Source organism: Cupressus sempervirens, chromosome 11 (genome assembly GCF_028749045.1).
Source record: "Cupressus sempervirens isolate cs-2001-9-10 chromosome 11, ASM2874904v1, whole genome shotgun sequence".
Lineage (NCBI taxonomy): Eukaryota > Viridiplantae > Streptophyta > Pinopsida > Cupressales > Cupressaceae > Cupressus > Cupressus sempervirens.
The window spans coordinates 86162040-86174760 of record NC_143128.1 but is presented as its reverse complement, the minus strand read 5'-3'; positions in this window follow the sequence as shown (position 1 = coordinate 86174760).

Below are 12721 nucleotides of genomic sequence, written 5' to 3'. Positions count from 1 at the left end.
AGTGGTCAAACTATAGGATAAGATCAAATAAATGATTTTTTGGAGATTTGATCAAGGATAAGAATTAGATAAATTATGAAAAAATGCTAGAAAGGGGGATCATAGTCTAGATGACCATTTTTGGATGATTACTAGGTTTTCATCAATGACACTTTTCTTGTTTTTCAAAGTTTTCAATTCTAGGTCTTCACCAAGATAATAGATTTTTTAAAGATATTTTAGTATGTACAAAGAAATTTAGAAGCATATCAGCTATAGAATCACATCAAATGAAGGGTGTTGATAAGCTCTTTGAGTAATTCTCCCTTAGTTGTTGAAAGTTGATAAGCACAAGATCCAAACACTATAGTAACTATGTTTGGACCAAGCCAGTTAGGTTCAAACTTCCCTTTCTATATCTATTGTTTTTTATTCTTAGGGTTTTCCCTTAGGATGAGGTCACCCACTTGGAAGTCACATGGTTCGACTTTCTTGTTGTAGCTTTTAGACATTCACTTTTGATAGGCTTGGAGATGATCATATGCCACTTGTTGATGTTCATCTAGCAATTCTAGCTCTTGAACCCAAGATATTATGTAATCATCATCATTAATGAGGCCTTTTAGAGATATTCTCAAAGTAGGAAGCACAACATCTGCTCCATATACCAATGCAAATGGTGTTGTTCCCATTGGAGTTCTGATGCTTGTTCTATAAGCCCATAAAGATGGATTGATTTGAAGGTGCTAGTTCCTTCTAGATTTTTTGATTGTGTAAGGTAAAATTTTAAGGATAGCCTTGTTGGATGCTTCCACTTGTTTGTTACCCCAGGGGTAATAAATAGAAGACCAATGCTTCTTGATTTTAAACATTGAGCACAACTCTTTGGGATCCTTGTTTTTAAACACTCCCCCATTGTCAGTAATGATGGAGTTTGGTATACCATACTTGCATATGATGTAGTTAAGAATGAACATAGCTATATTTTTTTTATCAGCCTCAGAAAGAGGGATTGCTTCCACCCATTTTGTGAAGTAGTTTGTAGTTGTCATGTTGAACTTGTGTCCATTTGAAGAAAACATATGAATATGGCGTACTAGATCAAAGGCCCATTGTTGAAATAGCCAAAGCATGATAAATAGAATTATCTCCCTAGCTGGAGCATGAATAATATTTCCATGGAGTTGGTACTATTTGTAGGACTTGGCATATTTAATTGCCCCTTGTACCATATTTGGTCAATAGTAACCAGCTCTAATGAGTTTATGACCTAGTGTCAGGCCATTAGAGTGAGATCAACAAATGCCTTCATGTACAATTATTAATGTACATTTTGAATCATTGAGTTCTAGAAACCCAAGGAGTGTACCATCAAGACCTCTCCTAAATAAGTCATCGATAATAATGACATACCATGATGCACTATAGATTAAGTGGCACTTTTCTTTCTAGGTTAGATTGTCCAGAACTATTTGGTCACGTAGGTAAGAATAGATATGATGCTAGTGGGATGAATTGTGTCCTATGATACTACATATCATCCAAGATTTTGGTGAATTATAAGAAGGGTAGGGTAACGTCTCAACCAAGAATTCATGTTGAAAAATGAGGCATTTGTAGCATGAAAGTGAGTTTAGCCATTGCATCAACCACCTTGTTATTTGCTTGAGGAACTTGTTGAAAAGTGACCATCAACCATTCTTTTGTAAGGTGTCAACTTCTCATCCTTTGTCTAATAAAAATCACTGACCTGATTGATTACTAGCTGTGAATCACCAAAGATATTTAATTCATCTACTCTCCATTCAACTACAACTTTCACGCCATTAATTAAGGCTTCATATTCTACAATATTATTTGTACAAGGAAATATAATCTTGTATGCCTTAGGCAATGAATATTTTTGTGGTTTTATGAATAAGATCCCAACATTGGATCCTTATATGAAGGAACAGTCAAAGAACATCACCCATGTTTGATGTGTTAGCATTAAAATAGATTCATCCAAGAATTACATATTTAGTGGTAGAAGACTATGCATTGGTGCTTTTGCTAATTGATCAACAATTGCCTATCCTTTGATAACCTTCCATTCGAGATATGCAATATCAAATGCACTTAGTATCATGACCCATTTAGCTAATCTTCCTATCAAAGTTTCTTTGCTAAGTAAATATGTCAATGGATCAATTTTGAAACCAGTCATGTAGTGTGAGAAAGCATGTTGTGTCTCAACTTTTAGGAAGTGAAAATGTCTGTCAAGAAAGATTATTCAATAATGCTATAGTTCATTTAATAAGAAATCAATGTGCAAATGAGATAGTATATAGCTCATTCCTTGTGGTTGTTGTCTTCTTGAGATAACAAGATGCCAAGAGATGATTCAATTACAAAGATATAGAAAATGAGAGGCTTCCCATAAATAGGAGGCATCAGGATCAGTAGATTAGCAAGATACTATTTTATTTGCATTAAGCTTTGATCACAATCTTTGTTGCACTCATATTTTACACCTTTATGAAAAGTCTTAGTAAAAGGTTGTGACCTATCTACCAACTGTGAGATGAATCTGCAAATGGATTGAAGTCTTCCTTGTAACCCCCTCATTTGACTAATGTTACAATATGGAGGCATTTACATAATTTCTTGAACCTTTTTTGGATCCACCTTGATTCCTTTTGTAGATATAATATAACCAAGCAACTTTCCTGATGTGACACCAAATGCACATTTGTTAGGATTTGACTTGAGACTAAATTTTTCCATATGATCTAGGATTTGTTCCAAATGTTGAAGATAAGTGTTGTGTTGTGTACTATTGACCAAGGTATCATCCACATAGTCCTCCAAAATTTTATGTATAATGTCATGAAAGATTGTTGTAACTTCTCTTTGATAGGTGGAACCAACATTTTTTAGACAAAATGGCATCACATTCCATCAAAAGGTACGCCATACACAAGTGAAAGCAATTTTCTCTTGATCTTTTGGTGCAATTTTTGTTTGATTGTAACAAGAAAAACCATCCATTAGTGAGTACATTTCATATCCTACTATCATATCCACTATCATATCAATATTGGGTAGTGGAAAGTCATCCTTTGGATATGCTATGTTTAGATCTCAAAAATCTATACAAACTTAGATAGACTTATAATGTTTGGAGAGTGGAACAATGTTTGAGATCCATTCAACATAGTCAATAGCACAGATGAAACCAACATTTAAGAGCTTTTCTAGTTCAACTTTAACAAGTAGTGGCACATGAGGATGAATCTTCCTAAGCTTTTGTTTGATAGGTTTTACTCCTGGTGCAATGGATAAATGATGCATTATGAGATCAAGATCTAAGCATGATAGATCTGAGTAAGTGCATGCAAAATTAATCTTTTTTTCTTGGAAGAAGGCAAGAAATTCCTCTTTTTCTTTTGTAGATAAAGATTGTACAAGGTGTATTATATGAGGATGTTTTGTAGCTTCCAAGTTGATTGATTGTATTATCTCTATCAACACTTATGATCTCTCCTAAAAATGACTTGTAAGTGCATCAAATATCCCATCCTTAGGCACCTTAGAGAGGTTTTAACCTTTGGATATGTCTTTTGTTTTTACTATTTTGAGCATCAAAACATCTATTTATTTTTCTTTTAATTGTGTGACTAAGATATTTGATATCAACTTCAATCATATCGATACTCTATGCACTTGTGGAGGATGTTTCTAGTTCAATGACACGTAGATAGAAGGCAAGAGCATAGCCATTTTGGAATATAGGGACTTCACTAAAGTATTGGAATTTCAATCTATTAACTTAGGATAAGTGAGTGAGAGAGAAGTGGCAGGTTTGATGGCATCCATAGTATAGTCATCAAATGCTTGGACAAGTAATTCAAAACCTAAAGCAATTTCTTTCGAAGGTATACTCGAATGCCTTTGAGTTCTAACCACATTAATTGAAGACTCATCAACACTAGTAGGATGAGACATATCTAACCAAACCCTAGATTTTTCACCTATTTCAAGTTGATTTTCATATGTATGAACTTGATCTACATTGTTGTCTGAAGTTGCCTTTGAGAGAGAATCAAATTCATGCTCTTGAGAATCTATGCTACATGGAGTCAGATTGTGGAACTCCCCAAAAGGTATGGGGACCCATTATCATCTTGATTTTTAAAAATTTGTTCAATAACTATAGTATGAATGTACTCACCCTGTTCTTATTAAATTTGGGGAGTATCAATAGTGTTTTCAAAAGAATTACTATTGACATCAATAGTACTAATATGTGGTACAAAGTCATCTGGTTCTACAAAGAACTTAGCAAGATCTAGAGGAATTGGATAAGAAAAAGTATCCTTATCATTAGAGATGTCTTATTGATTATCCAACTTAGTTTGTGACTCATTTTTAGATGAAATCTCAAATTATGGTACGAATTTATTGATCCCTAGATGAAAGGGAACCTTCTTGAAGCCTAGGCCTTTTGTCTCATGAGGCCTCCTATATATTGCTTTGATAAGATAAATTAGACCATTGCTGTTACATTTGATAGGACCGTTACCTTTATAGCCAAGTTGTTTGATTAGTTTGAGACCTAGTTCATATTTTTTGGGAGTTATCTGATGAGACTAGTCTATGAGATTGATTGGGACTTATTCTTTGTGTAACCATGCAACTATAGCTCTATTTTCATCTTTTTCCTCTAGAGGTATAGTGGCCTTCATAAAGGCATCATTAAATTTAGTCTGAGGTGATATCACATAAGGTCTCTTTGCTTCAAATGGTCTTCCACAATGATGGGGAGATTCAACAAGAGATGTCAAAGACAAAATTGGTTCAACGTGATATTCACCCATTCCAATTTCTATTGTCTATCTTCTCCATTTATTTTATCTTTTTGACATGATTATTTGTGGACTCTCTATTAGCAGGGACAAAGCTATCAGTAGATTTGAGTATGTTATAGGTGTAGCTAGTATTAGCAGGTATTGTAACTTCAGATCCTTGGAATGGAAACTTGACACATTGATGGTATTTTAAAGGTACTACTTGCATTTCATGAATCCATTGTCTACCTAACAAGATGTTGTATTCTAATGAAATGTCAAGGACTTGACAAAAAACATCTCTTTCTACTAGACCAACTCGAAGAGGCAACACAACAAGACTTAGGGATTTACGTTCAACTTCATCATATGCCTTGATGGTTATTTTGTGATGAGGATCAATAAACTCTTTAAAATAACCTAATTGTTTTACCAAAGTAGAAAAATGGATATTTAGACCAACTCCATTGTCTATGAGTATAAAAAAAACATGTTTTTGATGTATCATGATTGCAATATGAAATGGTTGATTATGAGGATGACTCAATAAATTATCGTCCTCTTTAGAAAAGGAAAAATAATGAGGTGAGGTCAAGTGACCTATGATAGATTGAAACTTGTCAAGATCAAGATCTTGAGGTATGCTTGCCTCATTGAGGGCTTTGTCAAGAACCTACCTATGAGCAGGCATGATTTTAAGTAATTCAAAGATTGTTATTTGAGCATTCATTCATTGCAATTGGTTGATGATACTATAGTTGGTAATTATAGAGGATGTTGCATTTTTTGTATTTTTTCTGGATGGACCAGCAATAGGTTTGTCTTTATGTTGATCTACATCAAGAGCAGAAGGCACATAGCCTTTAAGTACTATCTTGGCACAAGAATGCATAACATCATTGACACATGATTGTGAGTTTTCTTGATTAGATGTAAGAGATGAACCACCTCTTAAGACAAATATAGTCCTAGGTTTCATGTTTTCATGTTTTCCTTTAATTGTGATAACACCACAATGTTCAAAGTCCAAAGGTTCAACCATATTGATCATGTTATCATCATTGGTGTATTTGTAGTTGACCTTGTTATTGGTTTACCTTCTCTCTTGTCACAATGTGTAAATGGTTCCTTAAAAGATTTGTGATCTAAATTCTTGTTATGTCCACCCACAACTATTTCACCATCATCAATTAGGTCCTAAACTTTATGATGTAGATTGATACATTTGTTTGTTTTGTGACCCTTGTTTTGATGGTATTCACAATATGCATTTTCATTCCACCATGTGGGTCATGGTTGTGGATCATAAGGACAAGAATTATCTAGTAGAGTAATAACTTTATTTTGAAGAAAGGTTTTATAGACCACATCAAGAGGTTCACCAAAAGGTGTGTATTCGAGTAACCCAAGATGAGTTCTTTGTTTTGTTTCTAAATGTCTTGTTATTTGGAGTAGATGTTTCAATAGTTTTAGATACATTGATATTGTTTGTGAGATTGAAAGACATCTTAGAGGGTTTGGGAGTGATATTGTCTACCACTCCATTGTGTACTATCTCTCAATTCTTGTTAACATACTTTGATTTATCTTTGCTAGAGGTAGACCCTTGCTTGATGCCTTTTTGAAGGGTAATTTCACCCTTTTTGACCATGAACTCCTCTATTTGGATAACTTGTGTAATCATATCTTCAAAGGTGTGTGGATCTTGAAGTTGTAATCTATACCCAAAATCAAGTAAAATATTATCCATGAAGATATCAAGTTTTTCTGTTTCAGCAATTTTTTGTGAGTATTTGGAATATAATTGTCACCATCTTTGGAGAAATGTTAGGAAAGGTTTTGTAACCTTTTGTTTAAGGTTACAAAAATCTTGTATGTTGACTAGATGTTGTATATTGTGTGAGTACTACTAAATAAACATATTAGCAATCTCATTAAATATTTTAATACTAGTAGGTAATCTTGAAAACTATTTTATGGCTTGAGCACCTAGACTTTGTGGGAACAAACACATAAGATACATTTGATTGTGCATGAATTCCATAGACAAAGCACCAAACTCCCTCAACTGATCTTGGGGATCAAATGTTCCTAAGCATTTTTTGTATTTGGGTAACTCAACTCCTCTAGGAAAAAGAGACATATACAAATCCTTGTAGATAGGAAATGGACAAATAGTGTCTAACATGTATTGTTTAACCAGTTCATCTTTGTCTTTCATCATTTGGGCCAATTTCTTTTGCATGACATGAAGCTTTTTTTGTAACTTGGAGGTTTTGATTTCCTCTTCTTGTGTGACAAATATTTCAACATTGAAATGTTGAGGTAGTTTTGCTCCTTCTTGAGGGAGTTTGAGGAAACGATTTTCTTTCTCATTGTGAAGCAATATTTCCATCATTTTCTTTAAGTTTTTATCCGTAAAAAATTTCTCTATGTCTTCTAGGGGAATATCTTTAGTATCCCCATACCCATTCATAAAGGTTTAAGGTTCTTTAATCCTATCATTTCTTTGGGAGCGTTGTTGGTATTGTCTCCTATTGTTTTCTCCTATTTCTTGATCTTGAAGAACCATTCTAGGAGTGTAGAAGGTTTTATTTGTATAGGTGTTTGGAATTTTTTTTTAGCTATTCCATTTAAAGACATAGGTGTCTTGTCAATATCTAGATGTTCTTGATATAATTGATTCCAAGTTTTTTGCAAGTTTATAGAAAAGATTCTTTGAGCACTATGTAGACCAATAGGTGAAAGAGATAGCGAGGACCCTTCATTGTACTCAACTGTATCTAAATATGGGAGTGATATCTATCACAATTTATACCTCTATGTATACCTCATCTTGGTCTATGGGGAGGAAACATATTTCCACTCCTAGTTGCAACAGTCATAGACAATGACTTAAGACAAAGTTTGAACAAGAGCCACACTAGAACATTGTCTCAAAGTAAGTAAGCATCACTACAAAATTTGGGGTCAAAATGTGGTGATGGTGTAATTTGTGATGATTTTCATGTTTTTTTTACAATTTTCCTTAACATCGTTGCAATACCAATGTTGGATTCTTATAATCATGATGCCCTCGTGAGCATAAAAAAGAAAAGAAAACATGACAATCATTTTCCATTTGATTTTGATTGTGGAGATCTACATGTGAAAGAGGTGGAGTAATGTGAACTTTGTCATGGTCCTTGTGATTAGTCCATTTGGTTTCTATGCCCTCGTGATGTTTGCATTTCATTGTTGTTCACTTTCTCTACAATTTCATTATTGTTTCATGCCCTTGCTCTGTGATTTTATTTCCATATTGTGCCCTTGCTCTGTGATTTATCTTGCCATGCCCTTTCTCTATGATTTCATTTCCATACCTTGCCCTTGTGATCTATGTGCCCTTGCTTTGTGATTTTCTTCTAGGGCGAGAAGAGGTATGCATGTAAATTTTATTTTCCTTTCCTTCTAAAGATGTATTTATTTATATTTCCTTCTAAACATGTATCTCTTTATATATTCAGAGAGATATTTATTAAGGTTCTTATTACATATTATCTACACAATAGAAAAAATGATCCAACTGCATACATATTCCAAGATCCAAATAATAAAACAATAAAACTCACTCAACCTGTGCTAAGTGACTTACCTCAAGATCCTACACAAAAATAATGAAAACCATGAAAAATGGGTAGAGTTCGCAAGAAATTTTATAAAAAACATATCATAGCAGATAATAAAAAATGCACAAAATACACAAAATACACAAAATGAATTTTTTACTATACAAACTCTTCCTATTTTGTTGAATAGAAAAAGAAATGGAGTTGAAAGCATGAGCTATACAATATTAGTTCAATTTTATCAAACCTAGACTCCTTTCTTAGCTCCACCAAATGCTAGGTGATCTTCTACTTCTAAGATATACTCCATTTTTTGTTTTCTTAAGCCTTTGATTTTCTTAGTCATTTTGGGGTATGGTTGAGTTTTTACTCTCTAGCCTATTGATGCTGATCAAGAAACACATTTAGTCCAATAGTTTCCTTTGTAATCATAAAAACTAAATTCCACCATTAATAAAAATAATTGCAATGATCTCAACACTGAATGTAATTGATTCTTGAAAGGCATGTGGGGATTAAGTCTTTTTTACAATTTAATCAAAGGAGAAATAGAATGTACATGGCTGACATCTAGGATAAGATAAGGCTTAGAATGCTCAAGGGTTGAGCACCATAACCCAAATTCTTATACTATTATCTAAAATAGAGAGATATAATGGTAACGACTTTCGTATTGGGTGTGCATGAATATCCACTAGGTCTATCAACAAAAATTCTAGGAGTTGTTTGTGCTTGTCTTGATACTACTTGGATAGAAAACATGGTATGCACAATTCAAAAGGATTACTTCCCAAATTAAAAAAAGAAAAATGTTATCAACTAACAAAAAGTTTGTATATTATAAACAAGGTTATTGACAAAATACACAAAATGATATTACATTGTAAATAGGGTTGTATTTGATATTATTTTTAATTCATAATTATAGTTAGATACTATATGACTGCCTATTTGGATTTTGTTCGCTCTATTTTTTGTTGAAATTTTATGCACCCAGATCTTACTTTATGCATACTTTGATCATTACAAGTATATGATAATTAGCTGGTTTAGTATTTCATTAAATAACATCAAACACACAAATTATTTATTTAATTGAACTCCTTTTTGAGTTCTTTATTCATATATTTGCAACCACTTTCCTTAGTATTATCCTAAGATGATATGGGCTTTTCTATGCATCATAAAAATATGGAGAAAGAAATTTGAAATCTATTATAGAATATACAACAATAGAGAAAAAATACAACTGGGAGAAGCAAGAATTTAGGTTACTTGAAGATGGAGAAATAATTTTTCAATTGAAAATAATTTAAACAATTAGTTGTTCCCAACTAGCAAGATCAAATACAATTTTTAAGGTGATAAAATTGCATATGCATATGCATCACTTGCATGCCACGCATGGAGTGCATTCCCCAAGTTATGATGAATGGTTGGATATAAAGGCTCCATACACTAGCCCAACAATGGAAGCCAAGGATGTAACCATGCATGTATTAGCATAGTCTCCATACGAGGATCCCAAGTATCTATTGCCACTATTAATTTGGACATTACTATATGATCCAAAATGTTATGAAGTATTGAATTCGGTAGTAACTTCTCCCATGTCTCCAAAAAATGTACCATAGGTTCAGGGTCCCTTGGCTCCTAGAAATTTGTAGTAGCTATTCTCATTGCTAGAAGAATAACTTTAGTGAAGAGTTGAGTGAAAGGAGTTGAAGAAGAAAGTTCTACTTTTGTGTAAATGCCATAATCACAAGGCTCATTCCATTGCAAAATCCTTTGCCACAATGACATTACCTCTAAACCATACAAAGGATGTTGAAGTGGTTGCCAACCTTGAACCACTCTTATAAGGAATAACAAAACAAATGTAGATGTAATACATGAATAATCCCAAGGTGACCATGACATATCCTAATATCTTAATATCTTAAATGCAATAAATTGGAGGGTATGAATATTGTGAGAAGTGTGTTTTCTTTAAAGATCCAATGCACACAAACTTTTAAAGGAAAAATCATACAAAAATCATACAAAAAACATACACAAAAACCAACAAAATGTTTCAAACGAACAAATCTAAGAAACCAACATTCAAGATATTAGGATATGCTGGTTTAAGCAAATGCAAATGCTATTTCCAAGGTGATCATGGTAGAACAAGAAAGAATGTAATTCCTACTATAGTTTGGTCAAACAAAGATGAAGTTTTGACACAATAATGACTCATGTTTAACACCATTCACTTGCACATGGATAAACCAATCGATGGCTAAGTTGAAGGAAAAAATAATTTGATTGAAATATGAAATAATGAGGAATCATGTGAACAACTCCATAAATGTTCAAGAAAAAAAGAAGGGAAAAACAAGAAGAAGAATAGAGGGAGTGACAAGGAATTACAAGAGGAATGAAGAGGAAGGGGATAGAGGACAAGGGGTATAGGTGTTTGATCCTTGATAGCTTTCATTTCAACATTCAAGTTTTCAAGATTGGTCAACACCCTCACTTGTGGACCTCTCATGTCATGCACTTTTTGTACTGTTTCAACACCATGTTCTTGCTTCTGAGCTAACAATTCTTTAGGTGCATTTTCTTGTAAAACATTAATTTTGTAAAACTTCCTATATTGTTTTAGCACCAAATGTTTCTTTCAAAACCATATGTGTAGATGTAAACATTAAATACAACATGTCCAATATTTTTGTAGATATACACATTAATTACACTAAATGTTTCTTTCAAAACTATGTGTGCAGATATAAACATTAAGTACAACATGTCTAATATTTTTTGTAGATATACGCATTTATTATGCCCAATCTTTCTTTCAAAACCATATGTGTATATATAAACATTAAGTACAACATGTCCAATATTTTTGCAGATATACACATTAATTACACCAAATATTTCTTTCAAAACCATATGTGCACATATAAACATTAAGTACAACATGTCCAATATTTTTGCAGATACACACATTAATCACACCAAATATTTTTTTCAAAACCATATGTGTAGATATAAACACTAAGTACAACATGTCAAATATTTTTGTAGATATAAACATTAATTATACCAAATGTTTCTTTCAAAACCATATGCACAGATATGAACATAAAGTACAAAATGTCCAATATTTTTGCAGATATACACATTAATTACACCAATTTTTTTCTTTCAAAACCATATGTGCAAATATAAACATTAAGTACAACATGTCTAATATTTTTGCAGACATACTCATTAATTACACTAAATGTTTCTTTCAAAACCATATGTGTAGATATAAGCATTAACTACAACCAACTCAATAAGGGTACACAAATAAGTTATTCATGTAAAGAAGGATCATGTCAGATAATACAAGGGAGTTTGATCAAAATAGGCAAACAATCGCTAGAATGTTGTCTAACTTTCAAAGAGTAGGTGATGGAAAATTTTATTGTCCTTACAAGCATTGTAACGGCTTACAGACAAGAAGAATCAAAATCAAAACAACTAAGAGACATTGTTGGGAGAATGGTCACACTGAAGGGGGGTTTGATTATCATCAATTGATAATTTGTTTGTTATATTGTTTTCAAAATTAATATACTTATGAACCACAAAATGGGGGTTTGATTATCATCATTTTTATATATGTTAATCTCCCTAGGGTAGTATGTCATTGGATCGACACATCTCAGAGGAACATGGAGGTGTGAATGTGGAAGAACATGGACATGTGAGTATTAAAGGAGAAGATCATGATCCCATGGAAGATGATGATAATGTACTAGAAAACACATTTGAAGATGATGATATGAATGCATTGATTCATGAAACATTTGGTGCTAGTGTTGCTACTATTGTTGATGATGATGATGATTATGAGGATGGCATTGAGGCCATCCATGATATACCTCTACTTGAGAAGGAAAACACAACCCTTTATGAAGGATCCCAATCATCTCTTCTCTCTATTGTATTGTTGTTGGTGAATTTGAAGGTTATAAATGGTTTATCCAACATAAAAATTTCATGTATGATAAGGTTTGTGATATACATCACTATAGTCTATAAAAGATAAAATATATACCATTAATATTGTGATATTGCTATTAGGATTTAACTGTGTGATTTTTGAGTCAAACTCATTGACCCATATTTCATGAGTAGTGATTCAACATGAATCCATATCTCATGAGAATAAATAGAAAACTTAGCACTCATTGGATCTAGGTGATGCTCATAGGGGTGAAGCACTGGGACTTTTTGGGAGGTCACCCATCACATTACTACTCCAGCCTG